Source organism: Papaver somniferum, chromosome 7 (genome assembly GCF_003573695.1).
Source record: "Papaver somniferum cultivar HN1 chromosome 7, ASM357369v1, whole genome shotgun sequence".
Taxonomy (NCBI): Eukaryota; Viridiplantae; Streptophyta; class Magnoliopsida; order Ranunculales; family Papaveraceae; genus Papaver; species Papaver somniferum.
Genome location: NC_039364.1, coordinates 111,572,263 through 111,594,438, shown reverse-complemented (window position 1 = coordinate 111,594,438; position 22,176 = coordinate 111,572,263). Strand labels below are relative to the sequence as shown.

The 22,176-nt window shown below is 35.9% G+C and overlaps 1 pseudogene; it reads right to left on the bottom strand.

The window, feature by feature from the left end:
* Positions 1-1,782: 1,782 nt before the first annotated feature.
* On the bottom strand, positions 1,783-21,478 carry LOC113295078 (annotated as a pseudogene).
* Positions 21,479-22,176: the final 698 nt, after the last annotated feature.

The following is a 22,176-nucleotide window of genomic DNA, read 5'->3' as shown; positions in this document are numbered from 1 at the left end:
ACTTATAGTTTTGATCACTAACATTGACAAACATGCTTGATATAGCAACGCATGCGAGGTCGACCGAGCTATGCTCTAACAATCTCCCCCTTTGTTAATTTTAGTGACAAAACTATTAATACATATGGAATACAAAAAAGATAAACTTTAGTGGCTCCTATTCCATAGTCTAATCTTCAACATTCCTTGAAATCTTCGTCCTTCCAAGTACTCCAATGATCCCAAAGGTTGTAAGTTTAGCACCATCGTTGTTGAAGATCCGTAGCTATAACCATGAGAGAAATCGAGATTCTCGATCATCATTATACAGTGTCATAGTATCATTATGTAACATCAAAGTCCAATTGTATCACGACTTTAACAATAATACTATGGTGATATGTATCACTCCCCCTTAGTCAATACTCCATCTCGATCATGGAAACCACTCCCCCTACACAATGATCCGAAAACCATATGTATTTGTAGTGTGAACTACATTATTTCTCCCCCTTTTTGTCAATAAAATTGGCAAAGGTAAAAGAATGGGATCATAATAAAATTTCCACAAGAGACATTTCATAGACCAAAAGAAAAAATACATACCAACTTAATTTAGATGCAATCTTATAGCCGAAGCTAAGAGCATTCATTAAGGAGTTTTAAGATACAAGATAACCCCTATAAAATTCCACAGCCGCACACCCGCAAGATATTACCAAAAGAACTCTCCCCCATTTGATGTCATTCTCGAGAGAATAACAAGAGCGACCTTAATTTCGAAGGAAAAGAAGGATTTTTAATTGGACACCAAAAACCATAGGAATGATTTTCTATATCCAAAGCTCAACCAAATTAATCACAAGTAAACCCATGATTAATTTAATTGGAATACGCAACTAAACCAAACCACAAAAGTGATTAATCTAATTGATTGTGCTCAACATAAGTAAACTTACGGAGCTACGACTAAGCTAATCACACGGAGATAATTAACTTAACCGTTCATATACTCGACATAAGGAAAATCTTACTCAATATACAAAAACTGGTACATTTAAGAGAATGGTTCAAAAAAATACACAAAAATATAGGTGACTGCTTAATTTTATAGTAGGCTTGTTATCAAACATCTTCATCTCATTGTTTGTGATTCCGCAACATCTTGTTTCGCTACCATACGATTAAGATTGTTGTGAGGTGATTGATTAATCTAGGTTGTTCTTCGGGAATATAAGACCGGATTATCAATTGGTTCCTGTTCACCTTGGGTAAACAAAAAGAATGGATCAATGAAGATTAATAACGTGGATATCATACAAGGATCTATTCTATCTTTCCATCACTATATGCATAATGCCATAATAGACTTTATCCTTGCCAACAAAAGATTTCATCCTATTTTCCATCAAATAAATGACCGCATAGGCATAACTTTTGTATTTGTCAAAAGTCCATTCGTCCTTTCATCAATACGAATACCAATTCATGAACGACTTTACTTTTGACAACAATATGGTACCTTCAAGTTCACGGACGCGAACAATACATATCCTATAAAAATATTGCAATACTTCAAAATCAAACAGATTAATACTGCAATAACCATCATCCTCCAAATATTTTTAGAATTTTAAACCAATAAACCTAAAAAATAACATAAGAAGATGAAAACAAAAATAGTTATGTGTATTCACAATCTTCGCTATTCAAAACGCTAGTTATTCTTCCAACTAAGCCAAAAAGAAGACATCCTGGGTATCTAAAAACCAGACTCTTAAGAAAATACCAGACAAAACAACATTAGACGAACGATTCTGGAGGTTCATGAGTCTTGTGATTATTGAGATTATGAGCGACAACAACCTCTTCAACCTTAAAGGAAATATCCTTTTTGAGGGGCTCTTTGACACGATTCTTCATGAGAGCCAGGTTACAGTTAACCTTTTCCAACTTGGCTCTTACAACATCAAGACACTTTATAGTCCCAACAAGTTGCTGAGAATCAATAATCACCTTAGTTGGGATCTTCTCCCCAATATCTGAGTGGAAAGCAGGAGATTGAGGAAGAGATCCTTCAACTTCAACAAGAGTTCCCTTCTCTTTATCAAACTCAAAGTATATACCGTTATCAACAAAGTCTTCAGGCAAATCCCACGAAGAAGAAGCCGTTGAAGAGAATCCTAGAGTAAAAAGCTTTAACTCAATAAGAAGGGTATATAAATGATTTGAGGGAAATAGGGTTAACCAGGTAGGTATATGAGGCCAGCCCCAAAACCGTACACGAACCCTTACGGGTATGCCTAAAGAACCCGTAACAGATCTTGAAGTTTTTGAAAGTAAAGAAGAAGGCAAGACAACCTAAAAAGTTTAAAACAATGACAAAATAAAATGACTGATTATCCATCTAAGGTCGATAAGAAATTAGCTAGATAATCAAGGTTACTTTGCAAAGAGTATACCTATTCAATTCTCACACAACTAGGATTTGTGATGGGTGAGATGTCAACCTTGTGATTAATTTGCACAAGTATGAACATTTAGCTCATTAAATGACCATGGCTTTTGTTTAGCCTTCCTTCTTTAGTTATTCCTCAGTTCAGAAAAATAAGACACAAAATGTTTAGCATATCCTTCTGAAGGCTTTCTCTGGGGACTAAATCTAGGACCTCTTGCAACTGGTTCAATGACATCAGAATGGATGGGAATCCATTTTCTAGACTTAGATTTATCAAGAACTTTCTTATAAACATATGGAATATTTTTATCAGGAATATGAGAGTTTATTCGTTTAGAACGTACCTGTGCCCTGTGACGATCTCTAGGAAGAAGGTCATGTTTATAAGATTCTTGATTTTCTGTGGGTATATGATTCACTGCAGTGGTCGACTGACTGTTTACTCCATTAACAGTAAAAAGAAGCAATTTGCGAAGTTTAGAAACTTGTTTCTTTCTGGCAAAACAATGGATAGCATAGTGATTTCCTTTTCCACAGAAGGTGCAGGTTCGTAGAGGAGAAGAAACGACAGACACTTGTTTAGACTTCATATCCGTCAGAGAAGATTGTAAGTTACGAAAGCTTGTCTTGACACAATCTTCATCTGGAGAAATTTTCATTCGGTACAGTAACTCATGATAATTAGTATGTGCAGAAGAATTTTTTCTTAAGGAAGAGTTTTCCTTTTTCAAGGATTTACACTGTCCATGGGCTAGAACAAGTGATGATTCAAGTTTCTCTTTCTCAACACGACATCTGTCTAGATCAGATGAATGCGTCTTGATCAAACATTTTCCTCTAATTGAGCATTCTTTAACCAGCTTTTCAAGATCACCAATCTTTTCACGTTGTAGATTGTTTTCTTGAAGAAGTTTCTCAATTTCCTTAGAGAATAAACCTACAATGTCATAGAGCATATGTTCACGATCAATAGACTTTTCAAATTCATCAATGAGTTTTTCATGATCTTGTAGATCAATACACTCAGTAGAATTTCTTACAATTCTGGTGAGCTCCATTTCAGCCTTTGCCATTATGTCCAATGTCTCATTGGAGGAAGAATGATTGACACAAGGTGGGATAGTCTTCCTACCTCGGGATTCAGAAGAATCAACTATGGAGTGATCCTTTGAGGTATTTCTGAGACAACTGGTATGGCCGAACGCTTTAGGAGGCATCTTGGTATGCGTAAGGGACTTTGTCCACAGACTCAGATCGCTACAAACACAAACTTGTTAGGTCTTTAATGTGTTTGCCTGCTCTGATACCAATTGAAAAAGCGGGTGTTAGAGCAGAGCTAGGTCGACCCCGAATGCATTGATATATCAAGCATGTTTTTCAATGTTAGTGATCAAAATTATAATTCTTGATTTCTAGCCTATTAGCTAAGTCTCGGACTAGGATAGGAAAAGTGTAGTTGAGCTCAAGAACTTCATGGCGATTCAACGACAACGACGAAGATCTACACAAGGAACCATGGAACTTCATCAACAAAAATGTATGTGAAGACTTGAACTTATCTATCACTCAAAAGTCTATCTATTCTATCTCCTACTTCTTATGAAACAAAAGTCGTATGCTATATAGATTAGATCATACACATTTGATATTTCGAGCTGAGTATTCAATGCTTATCTTTTTCTCGAAATCATGTTTTGGTAAAGCATTTCGCTTTGATCAGGTTTATCTTCACCTAGCGACGAAAGTCATGAAAAGTTTTAATCACTTTGAGAATTGCTCCGACGTGAATCGGTATGTGAATAACGGCTGCATAGCGTCCTCTGAGAATGTCTTAATGGTTAGAATTAGAGTTTAGATTACATAACCATGTATTCCTTGAACCGAAGTTTTCGAACTTTGTTGATCAAGAGGAATCGGTAAGATTGTGGAATTGGCTTTGCCAAGTCCGCGAACCCAGTTCGCAGATCCAGTCCGCGAACTGACGGAAGTTTTCATACCGAAAATTTCTGCTGGGATTTTTTCAAAACTCGTTTGTGTGCTAAGTCCGCGAACTCAGTCCGCGAACTGGGGAAGTTCTCGGACCGAGAATTTCTGCTGAGTTTGGAAAACTCAACCGATTGAACTTAAGTCCGCGAACTTGTTTGTGAGCTTAAGTGGTTATGATCTAAAGATGTGCTCTGAACATGATACATTAAATTACTAAGGAATGCTTTTGCAAACCGTGGCTATAATGTTCATGAGCCGATTCAATAGAATCGAATCATCTTTGTTTCAATTGTGTCTTGTGTAGTTACATAAGATCTCATAGCAATTGAACAACTCCTAACTAGTTCATTTGAAGTCAATTGAACTAGTTATGATGAAGAAGAACCAGGTTAATATGATATGCTCATATGGTCAATCTTTTGGTTACTATGTTGAACCAACATACGCGTACACGTTTGGGCATGATTTTCACGAACCCAGTAAACGTATACCTCAAGTGTCACACACACTTGAGGTATACGTTAGATCGAAAACTTAGCTTGTCACACACACTTGAGGTATACGTTTACTGGGTTTGTGAAAACCATGCCAAAACGTGTACGAGTATGTTGGTTCAACATAGTAACCCAAAAGGTTAACCATATGAGCATTTCATATTAACCTTGTTCTTCTTCACCATAACTAGTTCGATTGACATCAATACGAACTGGTTAAAGAGTTGTTCAATTGTTATGAGATCTTATGTAACTACACAAGACACAATTGACACAAAGGTGATTTGATTCGATCGGCTCATGAACTTTATAGCCACGGTTTGCATAAAGCATTCTTAGTAATTTAAGTTTCATGTTCAGAGCACATCTTTATATCATAACCACTTAAGCTCACAAACAAGTTCGCGGACTTAAGATAACCGGTAGAGTTTTCCAAACTCAGCAGAAATTCTCGGCAAGAGAACTTCCGCCAGTTCGCGGACTAAGCACACAAACGAGTTTTTGGAAATCCCGGCAGAAATTCTCGGTCGAGAACTTCCGTCAGTTCGCGGACTGGGTTCGCGGACTTGGCAAAGCCAATTCCTCCGGTTTATCTCAATAAACAAAGTTCGAAAACTTCGAATTAAGGAATACATGGTTATGTTATCTAAACTCTCATTCCAACCATTGGGACATTCTCAGAGGACGTTATATAGCCATTATTCACAGATCGTTTCCCGTCAGAGCAATTCTCAAAGTGATTGAAACTTTTCATGACTTTCGTCACTAGGTGAAGATAAACTTGATCAAAGCGAAATGCTTTACCAACACATGATTTCGAGGTTTAGATATGTGAGATATACTTAGCTCGAAATATCAAATGTGTATGATCCAGTCTATATAACATACGACTTTTTGTCTCATAAGAAGTAGGAGATAGAATAGATAGACTTTTGAGTGATAGATAAGTTCAAGTCTCCACATACCTTTTTGTTGATGAAGTTCCACGGTTCCTTGAGTAGATCTTCGTGTTGTATGATGAATCGCCATGAAGTCCTTGAGCTCAACTACACTTTCTTATCCTAGTCCGAGACTTAGCTATAATAGACTAAAAATAAAGACTTATAGTTTTGATCACTAACATTGACAAACATGCTTGATATAGCAACGCATGCGAGGTCGACCGAGCTATGCTCTAACAGGCTTGTTGAACTTCAGCTTGATGTTGAGCCATGTGAAAGTGCATGCAATCTTGAGTTTTATGACCAATCAGCTCACAAAAGTCATAGAAGTTAAATGGAAAATTATGAAACTGAAAGTATACAATATTGACTTGTCGACCCAGTTCATTTTCAGCCTGCACACTAAACTCAATCCTCTGCCTGAACCTAATACTTGCTCTCACTATTATATAAATACTTCCATTGAACTGCCTCACTGGATAAGAGAAAGAGATAATCTCTCCCATGCAAGCCAAGTACATTCTAAGATTGCTACTGGTTACTTGTGCTGGAATAAGATTCTTGACAGTGATAAAAAAACATCTCCTCTGTAGGAAACCAATTCCTTAAATCATCAGAAGCCTCCCATTTTTTTATGCTAAATAGGTCCCCAAAAACTCCTCTTGTAGCTAGATTAATGACTTTATGCGTCTCATAATCATGTTGGAATCTAATAAGAAACACCCACTCACTAGCTTTCCTCACAGAAATCCCCCCTTGAATCTCCCATTGGAACAACAAGGCATTTTTTACATCCCAGCAGTTTCTATCTACTGGTTCAGTGAAGACTCCTATCATACAGCTGGTCCACAACAAATGAGTATTTTGGTATCTAGAAGGTATAACTTCATTGAGGTTAAACTGTCTCCCATTACTCAGATTCAGGGATTGTTGTAATTGATTTGTTAACTGGGACACATCACCATGCCAAACTGCATACATGGTGATACACAAAAAAATAGTTGGGTATAGCTACAATAAAAAGAAAGACAACTAAGTGTTGAAAACTTTTTTTGCAGTTTTTTTTGAAGAATGATGCACAACTCAGGCATAACTAAAAACTCCATCACCAAGAGTATTTAAAGGGTTTCGAGAGCTTGAATTGGGAAGGACAAAGGTTTAATTTCAAAAATTATCTAGTCATAAATCAAGAACAACCAACAAGGAATAGAGGGTTTTGCAGAATTATACTTGGAAGTAGGGAAAGCAAACCACTAGATGTAAAAATTTAACCAGGAATTCTTCCAAATGTCATTGTAGAGTAGTTCAAGGCTCAATTAGCAAGATAATTAATCTAATCTTTAATAAACCTTATCAATATTGAAGATCAATGCAGAACAATACCTGACTTTTGAAGCATGAAATCAGAACGATCCAGAGATCGAGAAGAAAACGCAGAGTCATAAAACAACCAAAAATACTTTATCTGAATCCGCCGAAATTCTCAGAACTCCCAAATCCATTTTTTTGCGAATCCTCAAGCAAATCTCTAATAGAAAATTAAACTTTGTAACCATCGATTCTAAGTCTCAGATCTTAGCAGCCCCCTTAACGATTCATGTAGTTAGTCGTTCATGGATAAGAGACTCGGGAGATTTTTTTCTGGAAGAACAAGGTTTGTCGTGTGAAAGCGCCTAAGGGGTTGTCGGTCGCTTAAAGGATTAGGTCACTGTTTTCAATTTGATTCTTTTTTTTTATGTCAATATTGTATTAAAAGAGTGATAGTTACAAAATAAAAGCAAGAAAGGATTTCAACAACTTGCAACCTACTTCTAGAACTCAATATAAATGCTGCTTGGGTTTCAAGTATTTTGCCTGCAGGTTTCTCTCTAATTCTAAGGAATGATGCAGGAGATTTTGAACAAGGAAGAGCAGGTCCTCTCACAGCAACTACCCCTGAAGAAGCGGAAGCCTTAGGGCTCTTACAAGGATCTAAATGGGAAGTGGACAAAGGATGGTGTAACTTTAGTGTGGAGGGAGAAAGCAAAAATCTGTTTGATTATTTGAACGGGAAACCATCTCAAATTGAATGGCAGAACCAACATCTGATGGATGAAGCTAGATTTGAATTAAACAAATGAAACAACTTTTTGGTTTTTTTTTTTTATATTCCTAGACTTTCTAATCAAGTGGCTAATACACTTGCTAAGGAAGCAAAATCTTTTGTCAATTTGGTTAATTGGGACAACAATCCTCCTTCTTGTATTTTGCTAAACTTAGAAGTAGATAAATCTAATGCATGAGATAAGGATCATATCTCAACATTAGGGGGATCTACTATTAATGATGTAAGAGTTTCTAACTCCCTAAGTTAGTGGTTTGATTGCATTTTAACTTACAAAAAAAAAAAAAAATACTTGCAACCTACTTCAATCTAAAAAAAACACAGGATGACATTTTTAGATTTGTAATAAAGTCAAGTCTGCCAGTATACTCATTTCTATCACCTTGTTGCAAATTGCATCATCTCTAAGCTAAGATATTCGTTGAGAAATTCACTTCCCGATAAGCATGTTCAAAGATAATTGTATCCAAGCTGCCGCAAGCAGCAATCCATCTGTGTTAGTACTGCCAAGGAAAGTTCTTTGACTTGCAATCTTGAATAGCTTCGAACGAACCTTAATCTTTCTGAAACCAAACTGCATTGCACGTTCAAGGTCATAGGTGATTGCAGAAAGTTCTGCCGTATAACTTGTAGCATTACCCAGGAGAAAAGAAACATCATCCAACATTCACAAACCATGTTTTTGGCTAGCGCGAGCACCCAAAATAAGTTTGTAATTTGATCATTCGAAAGTAAATATGAAAAACAAAAATCTATATCAATATTTGGCATAAATAGAGGCGAACTCGTAGATAAATATTATAATGCACAACTAATACACAGTCTCAAATGTTCAACTTGAAGCACCAGAAAGGCATTAGCTTAATGCTTAATTGACATTTTAAAGAAGTAACTGCACAATTTGCTTTCTTCTCGGAAGTGTTCCGATTGTAGGTTTGTAGACCAACACTTCCAAAAGCAGACTAATTCCTACTGATAATTGTCCTGACTTGCATACTTGGGATGTCATGCTTGGTTCTATGACTGACTACCATTTATTTACTTGGGTATGACCTTAGGTTGTAAAGCCAATTATAAAGTCATCTAGGAACCAATCTTTGCTAAGTTTGACAACAAGCTATCTCAACGTAGTCAATGCTCAGTTTCAAAGGGAGGTAAGCTTACTTTAAAGTGTATACTTTCTTTTTTGCAAATATATTATTTCTCCATGTTCAGCGCTTCAACATCTAAATTCATCAACTTGAAAATAAAATGAGGAACTTTCTCTGGGAGCATAAGTCTGGTTCAAAAGTATCTCACTTGGTAAAATGTAATATTGTTTGTGCATCAAAAGACAAAGTTGGTCTTGGAGTGTTAGATATCAAACAAATGAACATTTCTTTACTAGCTAACTGATGTTGAAGATTTGGGATTGAGAAAAACCAACTAAAATATAAGATTATTGCTGTGAAGTTTGGGGCGGTATCTTCTAATTGAATACGGGGTAAAAAAAAAATCTTCTTATAGTGGCGTTTCTTGCTGGAAGATTATAGCAGAGACAAGAAATTGGTAAATAAACACTCCTCTATTACCATTCGTTCCAGAATAAGCTTCCATCCTGGTTTGATAAATATACTGATGATGGATCCTTGAATTTCAAGGATTTCCATGATTTTTTTAGATTGGTTGAAGAAAAATTCTCAAGTGTTACTTCTTATATATCTAGTGATGGAAACTGGATTTTTGATTTCAAGAGAAGGCTTCTCTGAACTCTGAAGTTGATCATTTTTCCAATAATTTATTCAATGTTCAGAAAATGTTCCATAAAGCATATCATCAAGGGATGCAGCATAGCTTTATTTCCTTGATAATATTCCTTGATAGGACATACTTTTAACATATGTCCAAAACCACGACACTTGAAGTATTGAATATCTTTCATATCTTGATATTCATCTTGTTCATGAAGGAAGTGGGGTTTGGGAAAAATCTTTTTATAGAGCATCAATCTTTTCAGAAGTTCTCGAACTTGTTGAGTGATCAGAGATGTTGCAGAGTTTAGCTTCAAAATGATTATCACAACGTTCGTCTAATAGAAGAATGGGGTTCGACAACTACTTCGAAAGAAATAGGATTTTCTACAGAACGATGCCCATGATAAAATATTTTCAATTTTCCAAAAAGAACACTTCCTTAAAAATTAAAAAGTTTTCCTTTTGTGATGGCATGTTTCTTAGACTCATATCGAGCTGGTACCAAAAAATTTAGCACAATACCCATTTCTAAAATAGTTTTTCCTAACACATGAGAGGCCTTCATTATTTCTGAAAGTTCGTAATCAAATTCCCCAAACGAATCTTCGTCAGCTATACGAAGATTTCGCATCCAGAAGTTAGGTTTGAAGTTGTTCCTCCTTTTTTTAAGGTGTTTCCTTCAAGTACGGTTTCTAATATATCCCAAACTTGCTTTGACGTTTCAAATGTAGACACGTGATGTTGAATATCTGGGCTTATGGCATGTACAATAGCATTCAATCCATCATAATTCTACTTTGCAGCAAAAATTGCATCTACGTCGTATTCACCAATATCCTTGGCAGAGGTTACAGTGCCAACATTAACTTTCGGACAAGTGTATCTTTAACAACCTTCATGCACCCACGTAACAGAATCACGATATTATAAAAAGATACGCATAGTTATTTTTCACCATAAGTAATTTTTATTCAATTACTGGTGGTACGTTAATGGAAATAGAACTCATGTCCATAGATTTCATATCGCTTCAAACATAGACAATTACGCCTTTTCGGTGTTTGCCCGCACTGATACCAATTGAAAAAAAAGGATACAAAGTACATAACCAAAATTTAATTCGAAAAATTGTATGGAAAAACTTTGTCATAGTCAGTAACACAGATCAAACAGTAAAAATCCAATACCTGACAATAGAGACAAGTTTAACTTAGACTATTTAAGAAATCAATATCCCAAGTAATAATCTAGTATGTACCTGAAATGTAACACGAACCGAATTCCAACAAGAACAAGTCTTGTTATCTTTCTTTCAAGATGCAAATTCTTAAGAATAAATCTTGCAGGTTTTGTACAACATTTTAAGCTTAAAAACTATCTAGGTTATTTTAACGAACTACTTATAATATTTCAATTATAAAGATACACAATGTAATGTGAAAAAAACACGAGATACTAGAAATTTTGTGAACAGGGAAAACTGCAAAGCATAAAAACCCCATGACCTAGTCCAAAACTTGAGCACCGCACTGTATTAAGATGCTACATACACTAGTCTACTATCAGACTTCGGACTGGAATGTAGTTGATACCGAATCGACCGTACAATCAGTTCAACTTTAGTTGCACTCCTTTAGGTCTAGCGGATCTCGCAAGATCCTAGGAAATACGATTCCCCTAGCTAACGTCCTTTACATGCCTAAGAGTTGCTTTAACCGAAGTGAAGACTTTAATGACTACTCCGCCTCTAACAAATAACATACTTGGTTCCCTTTAGATATATTTCAATAAAATATGGAAATTTGTTTGTAATAGAAAAAATCTAGCAAACCTCAAGGATCTGGAACACTAACATTCTTATCAAATAGAAGCCTAGATCTCTACCACCCTACAAGAACAACCTAAACAAATAAAATCAAAAGTGATTTAGATATCTATCTTGTGGAATCACAAAGTCCGAGAGAAGAGAACTTTGTGATTTCTATCAATCAAGTTCATGATCTAAAGTTTCGTGAACTTAGAATATCAAAAGAATAAGATCTAGATAACAAGAATTATCGGGTAAAAGATAATCTGACCAGGCTTCATAAATCCCTTAGTGAAGTCTTTCAAGTCGTAACCTAATTATGTTTCTCAGAGGGAACCTAGGTTTTTAGAGGACGACTATAGTCTGTAACTAGGACATATAAGTGTCATGATTAAGTTTTCAGTGTACAGGGAGTCCTCTATTTATAATGATGAACAACCCTGGTAACTTACAAACAAAGCTAAGTTCATGAACTATTCCCTTGCATATAACTGCCAAGTAAGCAAAACTTCTCTATATAGATTGTGCATGAAATTTTTTGAGAAGATTGCTTTGAATTACAAAGAAGGTGTATACAACCATAGTGCACTATATGGTTTTCCAGAGAGCCACTGTTAAGTAGTTCTGAAACCGATACGCTTAATTTATCACAAGACAAAATTAGTTCACGAACTGTCAAAACAGTTTGTGAACAAAAAATTCGTCTCGTAATTTTGGAGTTCTTATATTAACAAGTTCGTGAACTATACAAAACAGTTTGTGTACTTGAAAACAAAAAGTGTACAAGAAACATCAAAAATTAACTAGTTCACCAACTGACTAATCAGTTATTGTACGCTGAAATAAATAGTATCCGATACTTTCTCAAAGTCGGCTAGTTCGCAAACTAAATTCAAAGTATCCAATACTATCTAAAAGTCGGCTAGTTCGTGTAAGTGAGTTGATTGAAAAATTAAAATTCAAGTCTTTATATATACAAGTTCAAGTTCGTTAACTAGTGAAACAGTTAGTGAACTTTAAGAAATAACTTGATTACTTCTTAGGGCAACTCTTATGGAGAAAAAAATCATCGGTATCTTTGTAATGGTCCACATTTTATGGACCTAAAAGTGTCACTATGGCAAGATTTATCATCCACATCTCTATGAAGACTAGGTAGTACTCCATAAATTTGAGGGGTTCCTTGTGGATACTCCATGAGGTTATTGGATGACCGGATAGGATAATATTATTTTTTTTATCTTTTATTTTCTCATCCTGTCACTTAGCGACTTTATGTATATATTTTTTATATATTTTCTTCTCATCCGGTCACTTAGTGACCTTATGACATTTTTTTGTTTATGTTATAATATATTAAAAATATAAAAAAACACACACACGTGGGTCAGTATTTGTGAATCTTTATCTAGATTTCCGCAGATTTCTGATCCTCCTTATTTATAAGGATTCTCCTTGAGTTGTGGATGTTTTAACATCCATACGGTAGGAGTTTACCTTATAGCTTGCATCCATTTTTGCAAACGCTCATCATAATACTTAAGTCATACAACATACCTCAGTACATTGAATGGTAGATAATATGAGTAAATTAGATAACTAGTCTTCACGTACCTTTGTTGATGAAGTTTCCGTTGACAACGTCTTCAATTCTTCAAGATCGATTGGCGATTTATGATACTCAACTACCATGCTCTAATCCTTGTCTGAGACTGATTTATTATCTGTCATTTGATAAGAATTTCGAGTTCTGCTTCATCTTAAGTAGAACCCGAAGAATATTAAGGGCTTATGGGTACTAACTCCTCCCATAGTGGTCTTTTTCCGGACTAGCTAATTCACATTAGAAGAATTACCACTCCATATGACCCTTGTTCTTAGGTGGTGGTTCTTCTTGCTACTGAACAAGCTTCATGGCTCTTTACTAGAGCTTCAACTTCAATATAATAAAGTTAATAAAATTAAAACACTAAATCCGTAGATGTAAACTTTACGTCGAACCATGTAAAAATTTATATGTCATAATCTATTAAAATTTCTTACTTTCTAATTTCTTGAATCATGATACGAAGCTCCCAACCATTGAGGTGACAAACCAGAAAAAATAATACTCGTAGTTTGGCAATAAAAGGAGGGAGAGACGTCAAAGAATTTATTTTTTCCTTCGTATTACTCAGCTCAAGGCCACTTTGGGTGAAGAATCAAAATTGATTTGTCATGCAAAAGTACATTGACTATAACACCAGAACTTTACTGAACAACAAGTTGTCTCCTTTATTTTGTTTATTTGAAATCAATTTGCAACCTCTTCCACTTATTCCTTACTATCAGAGCCATTTGTGTCCTTTTTATCCTTTTAGAACTTACTAAAACATAATCCATTTTCCATCCAAATTAATCTATATCTAATCTACAAAATTCACTTTTACCAGTTGTCGAATAACATTGAAATTTTAATTGTTTTCCCTGTGGAGCCTCGAACACTAGAAGTATTCAGCAATACCAACTAATCCCAAGTATATATGCTTACCATCCATCCGCAGTTAGAAATCATCTGATATCACATACCTCATAAGTTTTGTTTTCTTTTTTTAAAGTTGATATGGGTTCAGAAGACACCGATACAATTTCAACAAAATATAGGAGAAATGCTGATACAATTGTGGCAGTTGGGGTGTAAAGATTATGTTGATGGGATGCTTAACTGGTCAATGGTTTTGTATTCTCCTTTTGTATCTTGGTATTAAGACCTACTATGCCTATTTTAGGGACTGAGAGGTTGGCCACAAGTTCTCTGACGTGTTTTAGCCAATAGCTAAATTAAGTACGGAAGTCCTCCTGTTATTTTTTATGCAAACATATTTGATTTGAATTACTCATATACGAGTAAGTAATATAAATATCCCATTTGACTAGTTAATTTTGCATGAATTATTTTATAATTGTCTCAATTGTTCTTTTACGAAGTGTTCTTTCGTACATAAATAAGACTATATGATTGGAAGTGGCATCTTTGGCTTATCAGAATAGTGCTTTGCTCATAATTCATTTTTATACTGCAAGTGAAATAAGTTTACTTGATATTTAATTGAGATAGTTGCTACTGTTGAGGGTACTTCATATTATCTAAATAAATATATGACAAACTATGGTCGTGCTTAATCTCGTCGAGCAACATAGAGGGTATGTAGGAAACTACCAGGAGGTTCATCACAACTCTGCGAGGTTGTTCATACCATCTGAAAAGATTTAGTTATTTCTTGGAAGTTCATACTTGTAGCACCCACATTTTTTGCATAGCGCATGCTCAAAGATGTGTCGTTGGCTTGAAATGAAGCCTCATCTCAAGCTTACGTTGCGTATTAAGAGGAATATTTTCCTAGAGTCAATAACGCACCACTATGGTGAAAGACGTGGGTTCCTAGATCCAATATCGCGCCACTATGGTACATTTCGTGGGCTATATTGTCCAAGGGATAATGTCGCACCATCATGGTGCGTCACGCCAGTTGGATAACTGGCCTAGGACAAAGTTGTGCCACCATGGCGCATTGCGCAAGCTGCATTGGCAGGTTGGCCGAGAGAATGTTGCACCATCACGATGCAATATGAAAGTTAGCGACTCGAATGTCGTAATTTAGCTCAAGATATGCCCATTTTGATGGGAAACGGCCCAAAGATCAAGACATACTATTGATCTACATGGTCGCCAGAATTTAGCTAAATTTTATTGTTTAGGGATTCAAAAAGCCGTTTTTGTTATTTAGGAAAGTTCTAAAGCATTACGGAAGCTGGGAATAGACTTGAAATGGCCTATTTGCAAGTCCATAGTATGCCTTTTCCTGGATAATACTTGGGAGCTAGTGATGCATGCAAGAATACATCAGCATATCCTTTATGGCTTTAAATCCTTTGCAGAACAAAGGTAAGCTGAAACAGCGCGGTAACTAAGTCTTAAGGCTTCGTGCTTAAGAAGCATGCTTGCAAGGGAAATTGAGCATGCATTTACCTGGTGAGGATTTATGTTTGAAAGCCCGATTACTAGCATCATAGTGGCGCATCGTGGAGTTATGGCCTACGCGCCTTGGCGTGTTAGGCGTAATTTTGCGGTCTGTCACAAATACCGTCTATTCGAAGATGATTGCGACTTTGGAAGTATACATCATTGGTAAGAGGTAATTGCAGTATAGGTAGTTCATACTACCTAATGAGAGATGATTATTACCATATGAGTTAATTCATACCCTTTGATAACTGAACATCCCGTGAGACAAGAGAAGGTTATAACAGTTCGAGGTAATACATACCATCTGTCTCGGCTCGTGAGTTAAACAATAGTTATCATCGTATGAGGTAACTCGTATCATCTGAGAAGAGATGGTTGTTATCGTTTAAAGGAAATTCATACAATTTAGTGAGGAATGGTTACTCCAAAGCAGTTCATACCATCTATTAGGCCATAATTGGCACCCCCACCACAGGTGGATGAACCGTCTGGGATTGTGAAACTTTCAGGCCTAAGTAGCACCCCACCTCCTCGGTGACTACCTGAAAGACTGTTTCTATAACATTAGACAGACACTGGGACTGATTATCCCTCACCCGCATAATACGACGTGCATTGTCGGGTCGGTTAGCACCCCACCACCTTGGTGGTTACCCGGAAAACTGTTTTTGTATAATGGTCGGTTTCCAGAACTACCTTGAAAATTCTGACAACTAGATGACCTTCAAACGAGGTTTCTGTTCAGCAAAATCTCAGTCTCTGAATCTTGGTGTTCGCTTGGAGATGATTGTCACCTGCACAAGGTGTTCACATCATCTGGTTGATTAGCAATGATATCTAAAATTGTATAGCAGTTTAATGGATTCGATGACCTTTGGAATAAAAGCAGAGTTTGCCTGCTATAACGCAATTTGGCATAGATCGACGAACATTTTCTTGGTAAAATCGAATTGATCCGAAAATTTTGAAAGCCTAGTTTCTCGAGTGGTATATCAGAGAGTAGGAGCTTGCCAGACGGGTTGTAACCCGACCCGTTGGAAGCAAAAAAAACTCTGGTCTGCTACACTCATTGTGAATTTTTTTTGGAGAGATAAAATTTGGAGGACAAAAATTTGGAGAAATTGTGGAAAAAAATAGGTGGATTTAGTTCATATAGAGGACAAAAATTTGGAGAAATTGTGGAAAAAAATAAGTGGATTTAGTTCATATATAAAGACAAAAGAGAAGAGCCATTGTAGACGAATTTGTCATGCCACCTAACATAGCAAATCAGAAAAAAATTGGGAGTATAGAAACCGGACTCAAAAACATAAAATAAGGAATGAAAAACCATTTTAAATAAATAGCAAGCCCCGTATAAATACCATGAATCCAGCCAAAACATTTTCTATTTTTTTTAATAACAAAATACCTTTTCATCAATAGAAATTAAAGGATACAATGGGTTTAAGATCGAAAGTAAGAAAATACAAAGAAGCGTATCGTAAAAGTACAATTCCGAGAAACCCGACAAGAGAAAGAGAAGGATTATCGGTGTAGTCAAATACAAGTATTAATGAGAACCGAATAAATCGGAGGAGTGATGGTTTTTCTTGGAAATTAAATTCCCACCATTAAAATTGTTTTTCTTCTTAGAAAGATGTGCTCCCAAAGTAGGAGTGATTTTCTCAAATTCCTTGAACCTAGTCATGAAGCTTCCGCCATCAAAAACAATGTTGATGTGGTTTCCGGCGCCAGATAGTTCAAGGATAAAGATTCCGGTGAAGATTCCGTCGCCGGAGACAACAAAGATGATGATTTCGTCGTTGGAGAGCTTTCCTAGTAATCTATAAACCCAATAAAGAAATCAAGAACAACCATTAAGGCCAAGATAAATATCTATAGAAGAGAAGACAAAACCACCGTCATGGTGTAGATAAGAAAACATAATAAAACTAATACAAAACCTAAATCTAAGCTAAGAAACAATAAAGATTGAAAGTACCTGCTCAGATTCAGCCCTAAACAGATCAGATCTGAGTGGGAAGATTTTGCTGGCGATAGTTTTCTTCTCCTGTTTGCAGAGTGATAGAGAGGAAAGAGGCAACCAACCAAAAACATTTCAATTTTTAAGTTGTGCAATTTTTAGGCCCCGGTACACCGAAAAATCTATGAATGAGCTAAACAATAAGAAGCAAATAACATTAACAATAATCAGCAAAGATATACCTTCTAGCAAATCTTATCTCTAAATAAGTTTCTTAATAAAAATAAATTAAGCATCTCAATCAAATACTGACGTAAATTCAAGTATGTCCAAGTTATTCAAAAACTTAGCCATAGTTTCCTCTTTCAATTTAATCCAAGCTTCAATTCCTTTTCCAATTCTTGCATCCATCAAATAAATATCATTCTCATCCAACACCTCCATTGCATCAGTTGTTATCTCCCTCTTTTAATGAGAGCAAGCTAAACTGAAAACACTAAGCATTTTTGGTGTACCGCCGTACTTTTCGTACGTGAACGTATTTTTATTTTAACCCGTTGGATTGGTTCCATATCCAACTACTGCCGTCGGATCTAACTAATCTAAGAAATTACAGAAGTACAGTACTCATACATAAACAAAAACTTTCTCCTTTCTCTTCGATCGTTCTTCTTTCTCCCTTTTTGTTTTCTCCAAACAACTAAAACCCAACAACTTCGACGAGGTTTCAAACGATTAATGATGGAGATCAATGATTCAATCGATTGTTTTTATCTTCTTCCATTAGGTATGTACACTTCCTAAAGTTAGATCGTTTTATTTTGGAATATGGAATTCTAGGGTTCTATAAAATTTAGGGGTTTTGTTTGATTAGTGTCTATGAAATGTTTTTGAAGGGTTTGTTATTCAATGACAACAATTTCAACATTTAGTGTTGCGTATATGCATTTAAAATTTTATGAGACTTGATTTTGGATCTGATTTAGAATTTGCTTCAAATCCAATATGCAGTATATTTTGCGATATTTAGTATAATCGTGAGTTCAAACATAATCCTACCTATGAATGTCGAATTGAACTTTTATTTTGATTTTATTTAAACATTTATAGAAACCGTTCTCTACAATTATATGTCATAGTTAAGTAAAATCCTAACAAAAAAAAAGCCCCACCAATCCATTATGTTCAAATTTTGGCTTACAAATGAGTCGATTCTATGGAGGAAATTTCAGATAATTTTGCTTCAATTTGGGTCAGTTTAATATATGTGCATGTAGATAAGAATTTCGTTGTGAATTGTGAGAAGTAAGTTGTAGATACTTTCTAAGGCTAAGAGCCTACGAGTGCAGTAATTAGTACATTGTGGAGGTTGGGGAGTGCGGAAGGGTTAGATAGTACTCTTTATTGATTTTCAGCTGTGATCATTGATCATGTAGAAACGAGACTATAAGAGAATGTTGTTTATTTAGCTGGAATATTCTGGGTCTTGCACATGGTACTTTCTCGGGTTATGGCTACACTGATCAGAGTTTATTGTGTGTTTAATGCGCTCAAAATTTTTGTTGAACACCCAACTCATATAGTCCTTGACTCTATTTGAACTCAGAATGGATCTTCTAATGGTGATAATGTCAAACCAAGTCATTAGGAATCCTATATTATCATGGTTCTTGTGTACAGTTAGATGATATCGTGACTCCAAGATAAAACAAGAGACAAGATAGGTGATTTTTTTTCCCATTTCTTAGTTGCATTTTCGTTTTCTTACAAATCTTTAGTAGTTAGGATTACACTTATTCTTTGGCTGATATTATGGAGCTGTCGTTCCAAATCTTTTTGCAGGTTTAAAGTGTAGATGGTCAGAGCTTTTGAACAATCTATGTTCATTCATATTCTTTATAAACTTTATATATGCTTGAGAAGATATTTAATTTTAAGTCTATCAAAGTGAAAAAATGTGTTTACTTGGTTTGTAATTCATGTTATTCAGTATATCATTGTAACATGAAAATATTGTGATTTATATATTCTACATCAATAAGAAAAACATTATTGCCTAACAGGGGTTGCAGTGTCATAATTCTGTAAAATGGAAGATAGGTGTGAAGAAAACTATGGTTTGCCGACGTGCAAAGCACGTGCACTCTACTTGTCCAGTTAGGTTTTCCAAATCCAAAATCAATTTCATACAATGGAAAATTGCACCAACTCATTAACCAATAATCATTTTCTTCATTGTGATCATCCTCAAAATCGGAGTCAAAATCTTCACCATCTTGCATTTTTTTATATAACTACAATCTATCTTTTTAACTGCAGACCGAACCCGGCCTACCAATTCTTCCAAAATCCTTTGCATAACCGTTTTCTCTAAACAATTATCCAAACCTATTTTTTTCATCAAAATCTTCTTCTTCAAATCTAGATTTACTGGGACTGAATCTGATTTATCAGATTATCCAAGTAAATTTAGGTTTGTACTTGTGTAGTTATTTTCTTGCTTTCAATAAAATCACGTTGTGATTTAGGTTTTAGAATTTGTTTTTAGTTTTCTGATCTGGTATATACCATGGCTATTCCATGCCTTAAAATAATTCCAATTCTAATCGCCATTAGTGCGATTTGTTACAGCCTTTGGGCTCTTGTGTTGAAATCCGATGAGAGATTGAAGCATATCTTTGAAGATGATGAATTCCGACATGACGATGATCAATATTCGCACAAAGAAGATCAATGGCTATTGGAATGGAACGTGTTTACGAGGATTAGCATAAACTACTTCTTATGCAAAGTATTTTATCTTAAAGAGGAAATCTCAAAATGGTTGAAGATCAATCAATATACCATTATTCTGATTAGTCTTTTCCATGTTATTGGGTTTCATGTAGATCAAAATATTCACATTGTAAATTGTTTGTATCAATCTGCAATGTATAATGATGAAACATGAGGGTATGTCTGTATACCACTTCTTTTATGTAACAATCCAAACCTCAATTTGAATGAGGTAATCAAATAAATAAATGTAGGGATTTTCTGAAGCCCCTCTTTCCATCAAAAAAAAAAAAAAATCTTCCAATTCAACTCTACCACAAGTAATTGTCGATTTTGCCGTTGCTGCAGTGAATATGTTCCCAAATGATGAATCCCCCAATGGTGGATCCATTTTCTTTCTCAAGTTCACAATAATCCGGAGCCAAGATACGGGTTCGGGTTTCTGATCCTTTGGTGGTAGTGAGCCCGCTCCCATTGCCGACTTCCATATCAAAGCGGACACAGCCTCTACTCGTGTTGGATACTTTAATGTAGTTTGAGTTTCAGCAATTCTTTGACGTAGTGCGGTTACCTTGGCTTCATGGAACACTAATCGTTTTGTCACTAGATTCTTATTCTCCTCTTCATCCGAGCTCCCATACCCGGGGAAATCAGCGGCCATATCTACCGGAAACAGGATTTGAGAGTCAAAAGTAGGACGCACTTGTTTGTCGGCAGCGGCCCCGGGAGCGGTGGCTGCCCAACCGTCGATAAAAGTGGTGTATGTCGATGTATCGCCAATTTTGTGTGATATACACACGGTTATCAAAACTCCACCGCAATCAAAGAAATTGACTTGAACGATCGCCGGAACTTCGGTCGGCGAATTAGTATGAACTGGTACGAGTTTGTGTAACAGATTCGATGTCATTGTAAAATCAGAAATCTTACCGTGAATTCTCGCTTCGATATAATCAACACCTTCATCCGTACAATCGACCCACGTGTTTTTATCTTTAATCCGACCGGCTAATGGGTAGAACCGAGTTAGTGTCTCCGAAAACGACTTCTTGAGATGATCCTTGTCGATCTGATCGACTGAATCTGGTGTGTAGAAGAGAATTGGAGGTATGTAATGAGATGGTCGGAATTGGTCTAGGGAAGAAAGTTTAAAGGTTTTGACTCTTGAGATGCTGTGGTGTTTGGCTTGAAGGTTTTATGGATTCTTTTGAGATGATTTCTTCTTCCATATTCATTTTTGGATAAAGAACTTTTTCTGATAATAATGAACAATCAAACAATGAGATGAGCACTTGAGCACTTGCTGAAAATTTTATGGGAGTGTTTTCTTTTGTAGGGTCTGTTGCAAGTTTGTCTAAAAGAAGATAGAGTTTGAAACTTTGAATAATTAGAAAAATAGCTTTTGGATACGTAGAGTGTTGAGGTTATTAGTCCCACATTGGATGGGTATCTAAGATCCCGCGGTTTATAATCTCTTAGGGCCTTTCCACTCATTGCCAATTGGTTTTGAGTTGAATGCCCGTATTCTAACATGGTATCAGAGCAGGCTATTTTTCGACGAGTCGTTTGACCGCGCCTTTATTCTGCGTCATCCGATTAAATTGTCCACGTGTTAGACCCAACGAGGCTACACGTGAGGGGGCTTGTTGAGATTATCAATCCCACATTGTCTGGGTATCTAAGATCCTGCAGTTTATAATCTCTTAGGGTCTCTCCACTCATTGCCAATTGGTTTTGAGTTGGATGCCCGCATTCTAACACAGAGAGACCAGAGTAATATACAATCATCTATAGAGAGAATGTTTGGATAAACATAATATTTGCATAGAAACGACTCGAACTCACAGGTCTCTTGCAGGTCCCTGGTATCATCACCCAATGACTTTATCACTGCCACCGACTACCTCACCTGTTTTTACCTTCTCTT